Source organism: Zingiber officinale, chromosome 2A (genome assembly GCF_018446385.1).
Source record: "Zingiber officinale cultivar Zhangliang chromosome 2A, Zo_v1.1, whole genome shotgun sequence".
In the NCBI taxonomy this organism is placed as follows: domain Eukaryota; kingdom Viridiplantae; phylum Streptophyta; class Magnoliopsida; order Zingiberales; family Zingiberaceae; genus Zingiber; species Zingiber officinale.
The window spans coordinates 147,931,882-147,949,742 of NC_055988.1; the positions used below are offsets into that span (position 1 = coordinate 147,931,882).

General features: G+C 35.1%; 1 long non-coding RNA gene and 1 pseudogene across 1 annotated transcript; both read right to left on the minus strand.

Moving 5' to 3' along the window:
- Positions 1–1,893: 1,893 nt before the first annotated feature.
- On the minus strand, positions 1,894–3,173 carry LOC122042588. Its single transcript, XR_006129312.1, has 3 exons — positions 3,062–3,173; positions 2,096–2,929; positions 1,894–2,003 (listed from the first exon to the last, which is right to left on the minus strand). It is a non-coding gene; the product is annotated as an uncharacterized LOC122042588 (long non-coding RNA).
- A 7,888-nt stretch (positions 3,174–11,061) lies between these two features.
- On the minus strand, positions 11,062–13,666 carry LOC122044105 (annotated as a pseudogene).
- Positions 13,667–17,861: the final 4,195 nt, after the last annotated feature.

A 17,861-nucleotide genomic window follows, 5' to 3' on the forward strand; every position in this document is an offset into this window, starting at 1 on the left:
ATTACTTACTAACATTTGTAGCACGAAGCACATTATCGGTCTATCTTCTGGTCGTTCTCACTACAAAAAATAAGACATTTTGGGACAAAATTAGGGACGAATTTTAAAAAAAAATTCGTTGCAAAAATTTTAGGGACAAAATTTGGGACGAAAATTTTTTCGTCCCAAAATGGTTGATGCCAACTTTTGGAACGAATTAGGGATTGTTGCAAATTTGGGAACGAATTTGGGGACGAATTTGGCGACGAATAAAATTTTCGTCCCCAAATTCGTTGCAAAAAAGTATACAAATTTGCAACGAAAATTATTTTTGTTGCAAACTTAGGAACAAATTTGGGGACGAATTCACATAAATTTTCTGCCAAATTTGTCTCTATTTTTGCAACAAATTTGGGGACGAATTCGGTGACAAATTATATTTTGTTGCCAAATTTGTCCCTAATATTGCAACGAATTTGGGGACAAATTCGGTGACAAAATTTTTTTTGTTGCCATTTTTGTTCCTAAGTTTGCAACGAATAATAAATTTGTTGCAAAACTGGCAACGAATTTGGCAACAAAAACTTGCCAAATTCTTTGATAATCATAAGATCAATTTTCGTCCCAGATTCTGGGACAAATTTTGGGACGAATTTTGTAGATTCGTCCCAGATTCTGGGACAAATTTTGGGACGAATTTTGTGGATTCGTCCCAGAATCTGGGACGAATTCTGGGACGAAAATAATTTTATCCCAAATTACGATAGAATTGGGACAAATCATTTTCGTTGCCAAATTCGTCCCTATATCAAATATTTTTTCCAGCTTCAATTTATTTCTGCAATACAATCCAAATACATAAAAACCAAATTCAAATAACAAATAATATGCATTCAACACATCCTAATTTAACATTCAACACATCCTAATTTAACATTCAACACATCAACTCATAATTCAAAAAATATAAAGATTTCAACAAAGTTTATAAAATCCATCTTGTTCAACAAAGTTTACAAGTTCAACAACCCAATGTTTTATAAGTCCATCATCCATCCAACAACACTAAGAATACATATAGTCATCTTCGTGTGCCACAAAATCTTTGATCCCCATCAAATCTCCTTTGCCTACATAACAACAAACAAATAAACTAGATTATGTGTAACAAGAAATATTGTAAATAGTATACGATATGGCCATGTAAAAAGAATAATTGGAAACAAAACATAAATGTGAAATTCCTTAAACATTCTAATAAAAGCCCTAATTCTAATAAAAGTCATATTTACCAACGATATGAATCATCCATGTCATAGCAACGGTAAATAAAATTATAAGCATTATTTTGAAGCTAAGTACATGTATCGTAACTATGATACAACCTAATATAATTGGCACATCATATAGAGAGAAAAAGAGAGAGATCTTGTGAAGTATGGTATTAGGGTTCAAATTTTCTCACTTAGTTAACTTTATTTTTCATTTTAATTTGCTGAATTTATAGTTTTGTCTTTGGTTGGTATTTAATGTAAACTAAAGGATGTTTAAAATAATTGTTCCTTTCATTGTGTTAACTAGTTGACAATTTCATATGAATAACTTTAGCACATTTTTAACAACTCTTTGCAAAATATTAAGGTAGGAGGATGCATCGTTATCTAGTAAAGAATTTTAGAATAGTGTGATGTAATTCTAGATGAAATATAGAACTTTTATGTATCTATATAGTTTTGAGACTGTACATAGATCAAATTCAGAACTTTTATGCATCATTATCATTGAAGACAAAACAAGAAAGAGCAGCTTATCAAAAGAAGGAACACAATTAAACAACTATTTAAAGCTAACTTTAACATAATTATTTAAAGTTAACTTTATATAATTAAACAACTATAACATAATTATTTAAAGCTAACTATATATATAGATCAGTAAATGCATATTAATGAACTTAGGAATACCGAAAAGAGGTGAACAAATACAATTGTCTTCAACTACAGTGAGATCACCCAAATTGAGACCTGCACAAACAACATTATCAAATCAGGACAAAAATAAAGTTAGAGTATTAGAGACTTCATTCATATTGCCTAGTTAGAGACTCCAAACGAACCTCTGGATTAGTAGCTCGAGAATCTCTATCAAAGTGCCTTCCTCTTTTTGTTCCTTTCTTCTTTTTATCTTTTTTACCCAAATCATTGGATTCATGTGCCAAAGTATGAGAACCATTTGATATTATAGATTGCTCCAAATTTATGCATTTCAGATATAGAGTTTGCCAGACAAACATTTTCCTTCTTTGAATTACAATACAAGCATAACTCAAGTAAATAACAGAATATGAAACATAATTGAAACAGAGTAAAATTGAGTTCACATTTTCAAAGAATCAACAAAGCTCCTACAACAATATGTTATTTATTGCTTCCATGTACCACATGAACCCAGCCAAACAATAAACCAATTAAACAACGAATAAAATACAACTGAACCCCACAACTTACCTTGAACCTTCTGCACCTTCTTCCTGACCTATCCTTACAACCTTCACAATGTATAATACGCATGAAAGTCAATATTTTCTACAAATAATTCAATTCTCATTTCATTAAAAAAAATAGAAACTAAAAATTAAAAACATATTATTGAAGAAATCACAATGAAATCCTGAACAATGTACTTGGTGTTGATTTCTTAGCAAAGATTTGGATATACCATTTTGATTAGTCATCTCGTCAAAGAGTCTCTGAGTTATCTGAAACGATTCTTAATAAATAAATGGCAAATCTAAAATCATTTAACTGAGCTCTTACTAGTTTCTAGAACTAAAACCCTCATCAACGATCTCTAACCCTTGCAGAATCGAGGACAAATAAAACTAACCTTATTCATTGGCTTTGTAGGATCGAGGAGTTATCTTGGATAGCCATAAACCAGGGAAACAATACTGCAGAGGCAAATCAAGCATAAGAGAAGGCGCATATCAATGGTAAAGAGCAGAAAAGCGATCAATCCTAAGTCAAGTGCGAGAAATCAAACCAAATTTAGGAAAACAAGCATGTTTTTATAGGAAACTTACATCAAGATGCTGCTGCATGATCTTGGGCTTCTTCTTCAGCTGCAGAGGGAGACGGCGGTTAGCCACGGCAAGGCCCACGCCGGCGGCCAGACGCCGGCCAGCCAGCGCCTGGCAGTGGCCAGCCACACGCCGGCCAAGCAGCGGCTTGGCGGTGGCCAGGTAGGGCCTGGCGCCGGACAGGCAGCGCCTGGCGGCGGACAGGAAGCGCTGCCGGCAAGGCAGCGCCTGGCGGCGGCCAGCACGCGCCGGAGAGAGGGAGATCCGAGAGCAGTGGGCTTACTAATCGAAAACCTTCCACCGCCGGAGATCAAGCGGTCGTCGCATATCACGCCACCGTCATTGGTTGGAGATGTGGCCGAAACCCTGGAAATCGCAGGTTGGAAGGGGAACGGGGGAGAAAGAAATGGGGAAGAAAACAAGAATTGGGATGGGATATAGATATAGGGTTATCAGCATCAAAAAATTTTTGTTCCCAATTTTGACCCTAATTTTGGGACGAATCCTGGATTCGTCCCAAAATCTGGGACGAATCCCAGAATTTATTTTTTTTTTTAATAAAAAGGAAAAATCAAAAGGAATAAATACAGACCTAGAGACATCGGAATTTAATGAAACAAGTTTCTATGCGTTCGTATCATTGTCCTGATCGTAAATCTATCAATAAAAATATTTTTTACCAAATATATATATATTTGGAATTTTTTAATCCCAATTTGACCTTATTTGGTGTTAAAAATTCAAATTACTGAAAATAATAATTAAAAATTATGGATGATGACGTATTTACGATTAGCTCAACGATACCAATGCATAGAAACTTGTTTCATCAAATTCCGAGGTCTCTAGGTCCATATTTAAGCCTTACATGTTTCATTTTAATTATTTAAAAATAATTTTAGGTTTGGGACGAATTTTGGATTCGTCCAAAATTTTGGGACGAATCCAGGAATTCGTCCCAAAGTTTGGGACGAATCTCTGGATTCGTCCCAAAATTTGGGACGAATCCAGAGATTCGTCCCAAAAATTTAATCATTTTTTTAAAAAATAAACAAACTTGGACGGCTTAAATACGGACCTAGAGACATCGGAATTTGATGAAACAAGTTTCTATGTGCTCGTCTCATTGTCATGATCATAAATCTATCAATAAAAATAGTTTTTTACCAAATATATATATATTTGGAATTTTTTAATCCCAATTTGACCTAATTTGGTGTTAAAAATTCAAATCACTGAAAATAATAATTAAAAATTATGGATGATGATGTATTTACGATCAGTTCAACGATACGGATGCATAGAAACTTGTTTCATCAAATTCCGAGGTCTCTAGGTCCTTATTTAAGTTTTCGGACACTAATTTACAAACGTTCAGTACACAACACATTTTTAGTTAGTATCAATCTATAGATGTTTTAAAAAATATCTACATAGAGATATCGGAATTTGATGAAACAAGTTTCTATGTGCTCGCCTCATTGTCATGATCATAAATCTATCAATAAAAATATTTTTTACCAAATATATATATATTTGAAATTTTTTAATCCTAATTTGACCTAATTTGGTGTTAAAAATTCAAATTACTGAAAATAATAATTAAAAATTATGGATGATGACGTATTTACGATCAGCTCAACGATACGAATGCATAGAAACTTGTTTCATCAAATTCCGAGATCTCTAGGTCCATATTTAAGCCTTACATGTTTCATTATAATTATTTAAAAATAATTTTAGGTTTGGGACGAATTCTGGATTCGTCCCAAATTTTGGGACGAATCCAGGAATTCGTCCCAAAATTTGGGACGAATCCAGGATTCGTCCCAAAAATTTAATCATTTTATTAAAAAATAAACAAACTTGGACGGCTTAAATACGGACCTAGAGACATCGGAATTTAATGAAACAAGTTTCTATGTGCTCGTCTCATTGTCATGATCATAAATCTATCAATAAAAATATTTTTTAACAAATATATATATATTTAGAATTTTTTAATCCCAATTTGACCTTATTTGGTGTTAAAAATTCAAATTACTGAAAATAATAATTAAAAATTATGGATGATGACGTATTTACGATTAGCTCAACGATACCAATGCATAGAAACTTGTTTCATCAAATTCCGAGGTCTCTAGGTCCATATTTAAGCCTTACATGTTTCATTTTAATTATTTAAAAATAATTTTAGGTTTGGGACGAATTCTGGATTCGTCCCAAATTTTGGGACGAATCCAGGAATTCGTCCCAAAGTTTGGGACGAATCTCTGGATTCGTCCCAAAATTTGGGACGAATCCAGAGATTCGTCCCAAAAATTTAATCATTTTTTTAAAAAATAAACAAACTTGGACGGCTTAAATACGGACCTAGAGACATCGGAATTTGATGAAACAAGTTTCTATGTGCTCGTCTCATTGTCATGATCATAAATATATCAATAAAAATATTTTTTACAAAATATATATATATTTGGAATTTTTTAATCCCAATTTGACCTAATTTGGTGTTAAAAATTCAAATCACTGAAAATAATAATTAAAAATTATGGATGATGATGTATTTACGATCAGCTCAACGATACGGATGCATAGAAACTTGTTTCATCAAATTCCGAGGTCTCTAGGTCCTTATTTAAGTTTTCGGACACTAATTTACAAACGTTCAGTACACAACACATTTTTAGTTAGTATCAATCTATAGATGTTTTAAAAAATATCTACATAGAGATATTGGAATTTGATGAAACAAGTTTCTATGTGCTCGCCTCATTGTCATGATCATAAATCTATCAATAAAAATATTTTTTACAAAATATATATATATTTGGAATTTTTTAATCCTAATTTGACCTAATTTGGTGTTAAAAATTCAAATTACTGAAAATAATAATTAAAAATTATGGATGATGACGTATTTACGATCAGCTCAACGATACGAATGCATAGAAACTTGTTTCATCAAATTCCGAGGTCTCTAGGTCCATATTTAAGCCTTACATGTTTCATTTTAATTATTTAAAAATAATTTTAGGTTTGGGACGAATCCAGGAATTCGTCCCAAAATTTGGGACGAATCCAGAATTCGTCCCAAAAATTTAATCATTTTATTAAAAAATAAACAAACTTGGACGGCTTAAATACGGACCTAGAGACATCGGAATTTGATGAAATAAGTTTCTATGTGCTCGTCTCATTGTCATGATCATAAATCTATCAATAAAAATATTTTTTAACAAATATATATATATTTGGAATTTTTTAATCCCAATTTGACCTTATTTGGTGTTAAAAATTCAAATTACTGAAAATAATAATTAAAAATTATGGATGATGACGTATTTACGATTAGCTCAACGATACCAATGCATAGAAACTTGTTTCATCAAATTCCGAGGTCTCTAGGTCCATATTTAAGCCTTACATGTTTCATTTTAATTATTTAAAAATAATTTTAGGTTTGGGACGAATTCTGGATTCGTCCCAAATTCTGGGACGAATCCAGGAATTCGTCCCAAAGTTTGGGACGAATCTCTGGATTCATCCCAAAATTTGGGACGAATCCATAGATTCGTCCCAAAAATTTAATCATTTTTTAAAAAATAAACAAACTTGGACGGCTTAAATACGGACCTAGAGACATCGGAATTTGATGAAACAAGTTTCTATGTGCTCGTCTCATTGTCATGATCATAAATCTATCAATAAAAATATTTTTTACAAAATATATATATATTTGGAATTTTTTAATCCCAATTTGACCTAATTTGGTGTTAAAAATTCAAATCACTGAAAATAATAATTAAAAATTATGGATGATGATGTATTTACGATCAGCTCAACGATACGGATGCATAGAAACTTGTTTCATCAAATTCCGAGGTCTCTAGGTCCTTATTTAAGTTTTCGGACACTAATTTACAAACGTTCAGTACACAACACATTTTTAGTTAGTATCAATCTATAGATGTTTTAAAAAATATCTACATAGAGATATTGGAATTTGATGAAACAAGTTTCTATGTGCTCGCCTCATTGTCATGATCATAAATCTATCAATAAAAATATTTTTTACAAAATATATATATATTTGGAATTTTTTAATCCTAATTTGACCTAATTTGGTGTTAAAAATTCAAATTACTGAAAATTATAATTAAAAATTATGGATGATGACGTATTTACGATCAGCTCAACGATACGAATGCATAGAAACTTGTTTCATCAAATTCCGAGGTCTCTAGGTCCATATTTAAGCCTTACATGTTTCATTTTAATTATTTAAAAATAATTTTAGGTTTGGGACGAATTCTGGATTCGTCCCAAATTTTGGGACGAATCCAGAATTCGTCCCAAAAATTTAATCATTTTTTTAAAAAATAAACAAACTTGGACGAGTTAAATACGGACCTAGAGACATCGGAATTTGATGAAATAAGTTTTTATATGCTCATCTCATTGTCATGATCATAAATCTATCAATAAAAATATTTTTTTACCAAATATATATATATTTGGATTTTTTTTAATCCCAATTTGACCTAATTTGGTGTTAAAAATTCAAATTACTGAAAATAATAATTAAAAATTATGGATGATGACGTATTTACGATTAGCTCAACGATACCAATGCATAGAAACTTGTTTCATCAAATTCCGAGGTCTCTAGGTCCATATTTAAGCCTTACATGTTTCATTTTAATTATTTAGAAATAATTTTAGGTTTGGGACGAATTCTGGATTCGTCCCAAATTCTGGGACGAATCCAGGAATTCGTCCCAAAGTTTGGGACGAATCTCTGGATTCGTCCCAAATTTTGGGACGAATCCAGAGATTCGTCCCAAAAATTTAATCATTTTTTTAAAAAATAAACAAACTTGGACGGCTTAAATACGGACCTAGAGACATCGGAATTTGATGAAACAAGTTTCTATGTGCTCGTCTCATTGTCATGATCATAAATCTATCAATAAAAATATTTTTTACCAAATATATATATATTTGGAATTTTTTAATCCCAATTTGACCTAATTTGGTGTTAAAAATTCAAATCACTGAAAATAATAATTAAAAATTATGGATGATGATGTATTTACGATCAGCTCAACGATACGGATGCATAGAAACTTGTTTCATCAAATTCCGAGGTCTCTAGGTCCTTATTTAAGTTTTCGGACACTAATTTACAAACGTTCAGTACACAACACATTTTTAGTTAGTATCAATCTATAGATGTTTTAAAAATATCTACATAGAGATATCGGAATTTGATGAAACAAGTTTCTATGTGCTCGCCTCATTGTCATGATCATAAATCTATCAATAAAAATATTTTTTACCAAATATATATATATTTGGAATTTTTTAATCCCAATTTGACCTAATTTGGTGTTAAAAATTCAAATCACTGAAAATAATAATTAAAAATTATGGATGATGATGTATTTACGATAGCTCAACGATACGGATGCATAGAAACTTGTTTCATCAAATTCCGAGGTCTCTAGGTCCTTATTTAAGTTTTCGGACACTAATTTACAAACGTTCAGTACACAACACATTTTTAGTTAGTATCAATCTATAGATATTTTAAAAAATATCTACATAGAGATATCGGAATTTGATGAAACAAGTTTCTATGTGCTCGCCTCATTGTCATGATCATAAATCTATCAATAAAAATATTTTTTACCAAATATATATATATTTGGAATTTTTTAATCCTAATTTGACCTAATTTGGTGTTAAAAATTCAAATTACTGAAAATAATAATTAAAAATTATGGATGATGACGTATTTACGATCAGCTCAACGATACGAATGCATAGAAACTTGTTTCATCAAATTTCGAGGTCTCTAGGTCCATATTTAAGCCTTACATGTTTCATTTTAATTATTTAAAAATAATTTTAGGTTTGGGACGAATTCTGGATTCGTCCCAAATTTTGGGACGAATCCAGGAATTCGTCCCAAAATTTGGGACGAATCCAGAATTCGTCCCAAAAATTTAATCATTTTTTTAAAAAATAAACAAACTTGGACGAGTTAAATACGGACCTAGAGACATCGGAATTTGATGAAATAAGTTTCTATATGCTCATCTCATTGTCATGATCATAAATCTATCAATAAAAATATTTTTTACCAAATATATATATATTTGGAATTTTTTTAATCCCAATTTGACCTAATTTGGTGTTAAAAATTCAAATTACTGAAAATAATAATTAAAAATTATGGATGATGACGTATTTACGATCAACTCAACGATACGAATGCATAGAAACTTGTTTCATCAAATTCCGAGGTCTCTAGGTCCATATTTAAGCCTTACATGTTTCATTTTAATTATTTAAAAATAATTTTAGGTTTGGGACGAATTCTGGATTCGTCCCAAATTTTGGGACGAATCCAGGAATTCGTCCCAAAATTTGGGACGAATCCAGAATTCATCCCAATTGGACGACTTAAATACGGACCTAGAGACATCGGAATTTGATGAAACAAGTTTCTATGTGCTCGTCTCATTGTCATGATCATAAATATATCAATAAAAATATTTTTTAACAAATATATATATATATATTTGGAATTTTTTAATCCCAATTTGACCTTATTTGGTGTTAAAAATTCAAATCACTGAAAATAATAATTAAAAATTATGGATGATGACGTATTTACGATTAGCTCAATGATACCAATGCATAGAAACTTGTTTCATCAAATTCCGAGGTCTCTAGGTCCATATTTAAGCCTTACATGTTTCATTTTAATTATTTAAAAATAATTTTAGGTTTGGGACGAATTCTGGATTCGTCCCAAATTTTGGGACAAATCCTAGATTCGTCCCAGAATTTGGGATGAATCTTCGATTCGTTCCTAAATTTGGGACGAATCCAATATTTATCCCTAAATTTGGGACAAATTATTTTTTCGTTCCAGATTTGGGGACGAATTTAGCAACGAATTATTTTTATGTTGCAAACTTGAAACGAAATTTTTTTGTTGCAAGTTTTGTTGGTTATTTGGGTCAAAATTTATTTTCAACCCTAAATTTGTTCCAATTTTGGGACGAATTTTTTTCGTTCCAAATGTTTGTCCCCAAAGTTGTATTTTTTTGTAGTGTCTTGAACACATAAAAGTCCAACTTTTATACATGTCAATACTTCATCGAATGAAAGAGAATGACAGATGGAGTCATGGACTATTTCTGAAGTTCTATTTTCTTTCCATAAGCTCCATATCTAAAAAAAATATATAGATAGAGTGTGTCATATTTAATTACCAAAATGATATAATAACAGGTAAATAAAAAAATAAAAAGTGCCTTTGTTGTGAAATTATCCTTGTCATCCCATCTTTCAACTATATGCTAACACCCGCCCTACTTGAAATTTAAGCATTGGCCAAAGGTCAACGTCACTGCCTGGTCGATGAAGTTGGTCATGTCGTTAATGGCAAACTTGGTGACAAGATGTAGTTGATCCTCGTCATTTTAACGACATGGCCTACGCTGCTCTTCAAAGACCATAGCAATGACTTCATTGGCATCGTAGTTTAGGAGAGACTAAGAGGTTCTCCACACTACCAATTGTTTGTGGACTAAGCAAACCAAGAGAACACAATGTCACTGTAAGCAATGGTGTTGTCTAGTGAATCCATCTTGCTAGCTTAAAGTGGCTCAACATAGCCCAAGTAGCCAGGCCAAGTTGCCAACCGTGTGAGATTATTGTAGTTGATGCATGGACGAGATTGATGTTGCATGCCATGAGCGTAGGAAATATTAGGCGCCCAAGGTCGCAACAGACAAAGATGGCAGGCGTTGAGGGTGAGGTTGAGGCAAAGTGGTAGACCTCAAGGGTAGAGGATATGAGCATATACACAAAGGATAGGGATAATTTGAGAATAAGAGCACCCTTTGATGAAAAATAAAAAATGAACACACATTCACATTTCATGATTTTGTAAATTTAAATGTGCCTTTAATTTTCATCAAATATTAAATATTTGTTTCACTTACCTCTCCTAGAAGATTTTGATGATTAGTGCATTGATAAACTCCGTTATTCTTTTTGCCGATTACAATCTCAAGCAGTAATACTCCGAAACTAAATACATCAGATTTCATCGAAAATATTCCATTCATGACATATTCTGAAGACATATATCCACTGCATCAAAATATTAATGAATTATAAAATCACTTTAAAATTTTCACTTCTCAAGATAATGAAAGAATCATTTGAAAGACTTACTATGTTCCTACAACTCTCTTGGTATTTCCTGTTGTTTCATCTCCTCCAAATAATTTTGCCATGCCAAAGTCAGATATTTTAGGATTCATATCCTTGTCAAGAAGTATGTTGCTAGTTTTCAAATCCCTGTGTATGATTCTGTATCTAGAATCATGGTGAAGATAAAGGAGACCTCGGGCAATACCAAGTATAATATTATATCGCATTCTCCAATCCAACAATCGGCATCTGTCCCTATCTGGTCGATAACAAGCCAAGAGAAAATCAAAGATCTTGCATATTAACTTAACTATGAGTCTTATGAATCATGAGAGATTTAGCTAACCAAATAAGAAGGTGTCCAAGCTTCCATTGAGCATGTACTCGTAGATCAACATTCTTTCTCCCCCTTGAACACAACAGCCAAGAAGGCGAACAAGGTTCCGGTGTTGAAGCTTGGCGATCACCATCACCTCATTCTTGAACTCATCCGTTCCCTGCATTGACGTCTTCGATAACCTCTTCACAGCTATTTCTTGACCCTCCTTCAACTTTCCCTACACATATATCAGGAAACTCACTCTCTACTTCACTGAATTTGAATGCTTGCAGTGACAATCACTCCCAAATACCTTATAAACAGGACCGAATCCACCCTCTCCAAGCTTGTTGTCCATGCAAAAGTTTCCAGTGGCCTCTGCAATTGTGCCTAAATCAAATAACGGCAGGTTCAAGTTTTCCTCTTCTACTCTTCATCAGCACGATTTTCTGGGAAGAATAAGACACCGGAAGTCAATTGATATGTCTAGTCACAAAATCTAAGAAGAGTAGAGATTGGTTGACATTTACTCTTCTTCTTCTTTGCTGCCCAAACACAGCAAGCGACGCAAACAAAGAAAAGAACTGCTACACAGGAGACGGTGATGATGATCGTGAGCATACGACGTTGGCCAGACTCCATCGGCTCCGTGGCTGCCGCAGAAATGAGTCGACAAGTTAACCGCCGGCATAATTTTTTATTCTAACTGTTAATTCTAGAAGTAGATTTTTGAAGTTTGACCACTGACCTGTAACAAGATCGGCGGCGGCGAGTCTGACATAGAGAGGCTGCGCTGACGAACTGCCATATAAGAACTTGATATCGGCGAGTCCGGACGTCCAAATCATGCAGCCACTTTCGCTCCCAGTACTGAGATTGGCACTCGCGTACGCCGTGCAGGAACAATTCCTCAAGCACCAGCTCCGGCAATCTTCGAGGCTCATGCTCCGGTTCACTGCTGACGCTGTCGTGTCAGGCAACTTCACGCTGCTCTGCTGAAAGAACCTGTCGGTGCCGTTTTGGCAATCCAGCGCCGTTGTCCGCACGCAGCCGTCGGAGGGATTTCCGATCACGTCCCAGTTCTGCGGATTCCGGGGCCGAAACCCCGGCAGGCACTGACACATCGGCCACGCGTTGGGGTAGCAGACCGCGTTGGGGCCGCAGGGGTAGAAGCTGTCGCAGCGGTCCATGGGAACGTACGCCCGCACATTCCATTTCTGCGTCTCCTCGATCCACGACTCGCTTCGCAGCAGCCCATCAGGCATCAGCACCGACCTCAAGATCACGGACGGGTTTCCGACGGTGAACCACGCGGCGACTTCCTGTTCGTCCACCACAAACTCCTGGCGCAGCAGGCTGTCCAATTCGATCGTCGGGACGCCGCTGAAGTAGAGGCCGTTCCATGGCCCCGACCGCCACCGCGGCTGCGTCCCCTGCCACACGAACTCCTGCGCGTTGCCCTGTTTCTCGATGCCTAAGGTGTAGATCCCCGGCGCCGGATCGGTGGCGCTTGTCCAGGCCGTGAGCTGGCGGTTGAACCCGCTCGTGAGGTTCCACCCCAGCTTCATGCCCGGGAGGTGGATGTTGGTCGGGAAGTCGTGGCTCTGCCACGCGGGGTAACTGTTCTGGTCGCCGCCGGCCTCTCTGACCACCAAGTTTGCGTCGTCCAGAAGCTGCGCAACCGGGTTAGCAACGGAGACCTCAGTGGAGGAGCTCCAGTAGACGGTGGTGCCGTTGCCGTTGCCGTTGCCGTCGGCGATGAGAAGCGTTCCGTTTGCTGTGAGAGAAAGGATGCCGGATTTGCTGGCGATGGGACGCCGGCGGTTGGCGATCCACACGACGGAGTCGACGGAGACGTTACGGAACCATATGCCGACGTAGCGATTGCTCGATCCGACAGGGCTGAAGAAGCCCAGCTGGAACTTGCCGCCAACGGAGATCAAGCTAGCTTCGCTGTCGTCGGTGAGAGGCCGGCCTGGAGTTAATGTGTCGTCTGCAGTGGAGAAAGAGAAGAGAATGGCACTGAAACCAAGGAAGATGATTCGCGCCATCGCGAATGATGGGCGATCAATGAGGATGGAGAATTGTGGCACGGAATGCCAATTCAAACAATAAATGAATGAGTCAATCAAATTCAATAATAAGCCAAATTGACTTTTGCATAGAGTATTCTTCTATACGTTTGACTATGAAAAATGGAACCATTCAAGTAGTTAATGGCCTTCAATCATTCATATTCATAGGACTATAAATAAATTAAATATTCATGAATAAATTTATATTTGACTCAATAAAACTTTATGATCATTTAATATATATAAACTTAACTAAATAAATAAACATTCAATTTATTAATATTTATTAATAACATACTCATAAACAACACTTAACATGTTAATTAATAAAATTCTCATCAAACTTATAAATAAATAAGGAAATTTTCAAAACAAATAAATAACATTGACATATCAAACTCATTAATCAACTAAATAAGTTTTAAAATATAAAAATATTAAATAATCAAAATTACAACAAGTTCAAATCAAATTGAATTAAACTCCAGCAGGAAGAAAAAAAAACTAATTTAAACTTAAATGGCCATTCCAATAACTTATTCATTTTAAACTTGCATTGTCTTAGCTGAGTTATCTTATTAAGCTTAAAAAATATATAATTTAATTGGGCTTGACATATTTACAGCTCTAATCAATGATAGACCATGTGTTGTTGCTAGGAATTATCATGATCTAAAGTTCAAATCTCGATATAAATGAGATAAATATCTTCCTATTAATAGCCATGTGCTGAAAGAAATCGTTATTTAAATTTCAATAAATCTTATTGGATAGAATTTGACCAACTAGAAATGAATTGTAAGATATATATATATATATATATATATATTTGATCATTTAATACTATCCTTTAGGGGGTGTTTGATTGATGGGTTTAGGAATGAGTTAATGGAATGATAGTAAAAGATAATGTTTGAATTGTAGGTTTGGGAATGATAATTTGAGAATGATTTTTATATTTATGAAAATCAATCAAACTCATATAATTAGGTGGGTTTCATTTCCATTCTCATTCTTATTACATTTTACTATCAAACTCATACTCATAATTATTCTCATCATTTAACTAAATTCCATCTAAATTTTATATAAGCTATCAATAGAGAGATTCGTTACGCATCATTTATGATGCCTTGGCTTTGGGTGCATCTTTAAGGCTGCAGATAGAATATCCCTTTCAAAAACGTATTAAATGAAAAAAAAAACGAGTATTTTAATACAAATAGTCTAAGTAGCAGAAGTCATTACAGAATATCACAATAAAGAAATCTTACAAAGCTTTCTTTTCCAATATGGCTTAGAATTACGAGAGCAAAATGACGCGAGACTGGAATCTTTTTTATTATTTTAGACTTAGTGGGTTAAATATTTTAGAGTAATGTTCGGAGAAGTTTTGATTAATAAGAATTTAGTCACATCATTTTTTTAATATCAACTTTGATTATCTATCTCCTAATATTTTACCGAATCAATAGAATTTAAAAAATTACTTTCGATATTCGTACATGAATGAATCAATAGTTTTTCACTATATTAATTGATATCAAAGCTAAATTGATCTTGTGACAGCATATCATCTGAGAAGACAGCACCGCATTAACTACTCTTTTGTTCATGATATGGAACAGTAATTTCAAGAGATGGATAATAATCGATTTGACCGATTTATGGAAAGGATGTTGATAATATTGAGGACCTTGAATAGAAGAAATCGGGTTCAAAGTAATAACTGTCACCAAGAAACCTTGAATGTTAAGGACGGTTATGACAAGGAGGTTCCCGGTAGTCATTGCAGAGCAGATGTGGAAAAGGATCTTAGGCATTGGGAGATAGGTATGAAAATTGAAATTCCCAAGTTTCATTGTAACCTAGAACCTGAGAAGTTCCTGGATTGGCTAACTTCTATAAAAGAAATCCCAAATTTTAAAGAGGTGCTCAAAGACAATCGCGTGCCCTTGATTGTAACCAAATTGCATGAGAAAGTGATTGCATGGTGGCAACACCTGAAATTGACTCGAAATAGATTGGATTAGATGAAAATTACAACTTGGGAGAAGATGAAAAGGCACATGCTGGCAACGTTTTTTGTCGTACAATTTCCAACATAATCTTACATCAAACATCATAGAAGTTAGATGCTCCCACGGGCCAACGCAATTGGTTCATGCAAAGGTGGTGTTGTCAATAGATCTAGGACCGATTCCCAGAGGGTGTGGAATGCCCCACGGGTTGTCCCAATCCCTCCTTGCATGTACTGCTGTTGTTAGACAAAGTCGCCTGTGATTTACCTCCCTTCCAGATAGTGAAAGGTCATTCTGAAGGAGCCACCGAAATGACGGTTTCACCTTTAGCTACCTATAGAAATAGAAGTTACTGACAACAACAAAGCTTCTTTATACTTTCTGGAGAAAGACGTGTCCAAGTAAACATGGCAAGAGTGTTAAAGTAGCAAACGAGAAGAAACTGAACTAAAGAAGTTTACTAGAACTGTAGAAGAATTTTGGATCTCGATCTTCCTGCCGACGCTTACATAGAAACGGAAAACAAAGTTTTTGCATGATTATCTATGCAATGGTAACAGCTCAAACAACCTTGGCACGCTCAGTTGGGATAACACAAGAACAACAAATGCAGGACAATTGTGCTGGGCAAAGTAGAGTTGTTAGCAATGAATACCTGAGTTCCTTTGAGCAACTAAAGTTGAAATTTAAGAAATCAAGTTCCTTGCTTGAGCAAGATACAACGGGGATTTGGTTTGGAGAGAAAAATGTCCTCTTGAAAATTCTGCTAGTCTAGCAGGTAACTTGAATAATCCACGATTTAAAGCTTCACAGCTCACTCCTACATTGATGAATCTGTCGTCTTTAAACCATGTTGTTGCATCTCCACCAGCTTTGATTAGCACAGAGAGAAGGTAGATTGTAGGTCAAAATCCAGTTGCACTTCAAAGGGCTTTCTTGCTTCAAGAACTCGGATGCATTTAAACAAAGCAGCAGCATTCCTGAACGTAACAAAGTACAATGCAATGGGGATTCGCAGCCACAGATGGACCCTGCTAATTTATTCTTATCCCGTGTAGACAATCATTGTCATGCTATTCAAATGAACTCCGCAACCTTGGGAAGCCAAATCTTAGTGATGCCGTGACAATAATGGATTTGAATCTCAAAGATCCGTGAAGAACTCATCATCAGCGAGGTATGAGGATGTTTTTTCTGTCGTCATGGAAAAAGATTCAGGTAGTAGAGAGCTTACGGCTAACGATGACAATGCTCTTGCTGCAGATAAAAACCAAACATTGGAAGATCCTATAGCTACTCAAATTGAGAAAGAAGCAAAACAAACTGAAGATGCTGATATGAATGAGCCTCGAGGTTCGGATATGGATGGTCAGAATCACTCTTGCACTACCAAGACTACACAATTATTTGCATCTGAAACACAGGACCATGGTATCATGATGGATATTGATGAGACATTAATCAAGGACCAAGCAGAAAATACCGACCCAGCTGCTACACTCAGAGGGTGAAGTGATATTAGAGGAGAAAGAAGACATAGTGTCATCCATTCCAGATTCACATTCAGACGGTAAAGTTGCACAGGTTGCTTCTCTGTTAGTTGTGAAGTGTGTCACGGAAAAGGAGATATTGGAGAAAACCCTTGCAAAAGTCATATGATCTTTAGTATGAGATTATACATGTTTTCGGTGATTCTACCTCGTGCGCTTTTTCAATACACAGTCTTCTTGAAGCTGGGAGGGCTTATGGTTTGGATGCTGGGTCTTGGTTGGGTCCTTATGCTATGTGCCGAACATGGGAATCAATTATCAACACTAGCAGCAAACAAGGTGATCATGAAAAACACAAACAAAGGTTTCCCGTGGTTCTATATATTGTTTCAGGTGATAAAGATGGAGAACAAGGTGGAGCTTCAGTTGTCTGCATTGAGGTTGCTGCTAGATTTTATCATGATTTTAGCAAGGGGCGACAAGATTCAGCACCTATACTACTTTTAGTTCCTTTGGTCCTTGGTCCCAAAAAAAATCAACCCCAGCACGATGCAACGCCTGCCTCTAGACGCGATCGACCCATCATTGGCCATTGGGTTCTACTACAAAGACAAGGATAATTTCGAAGATTTTTGTCCCAACAAATCAAGTGGAGCATCA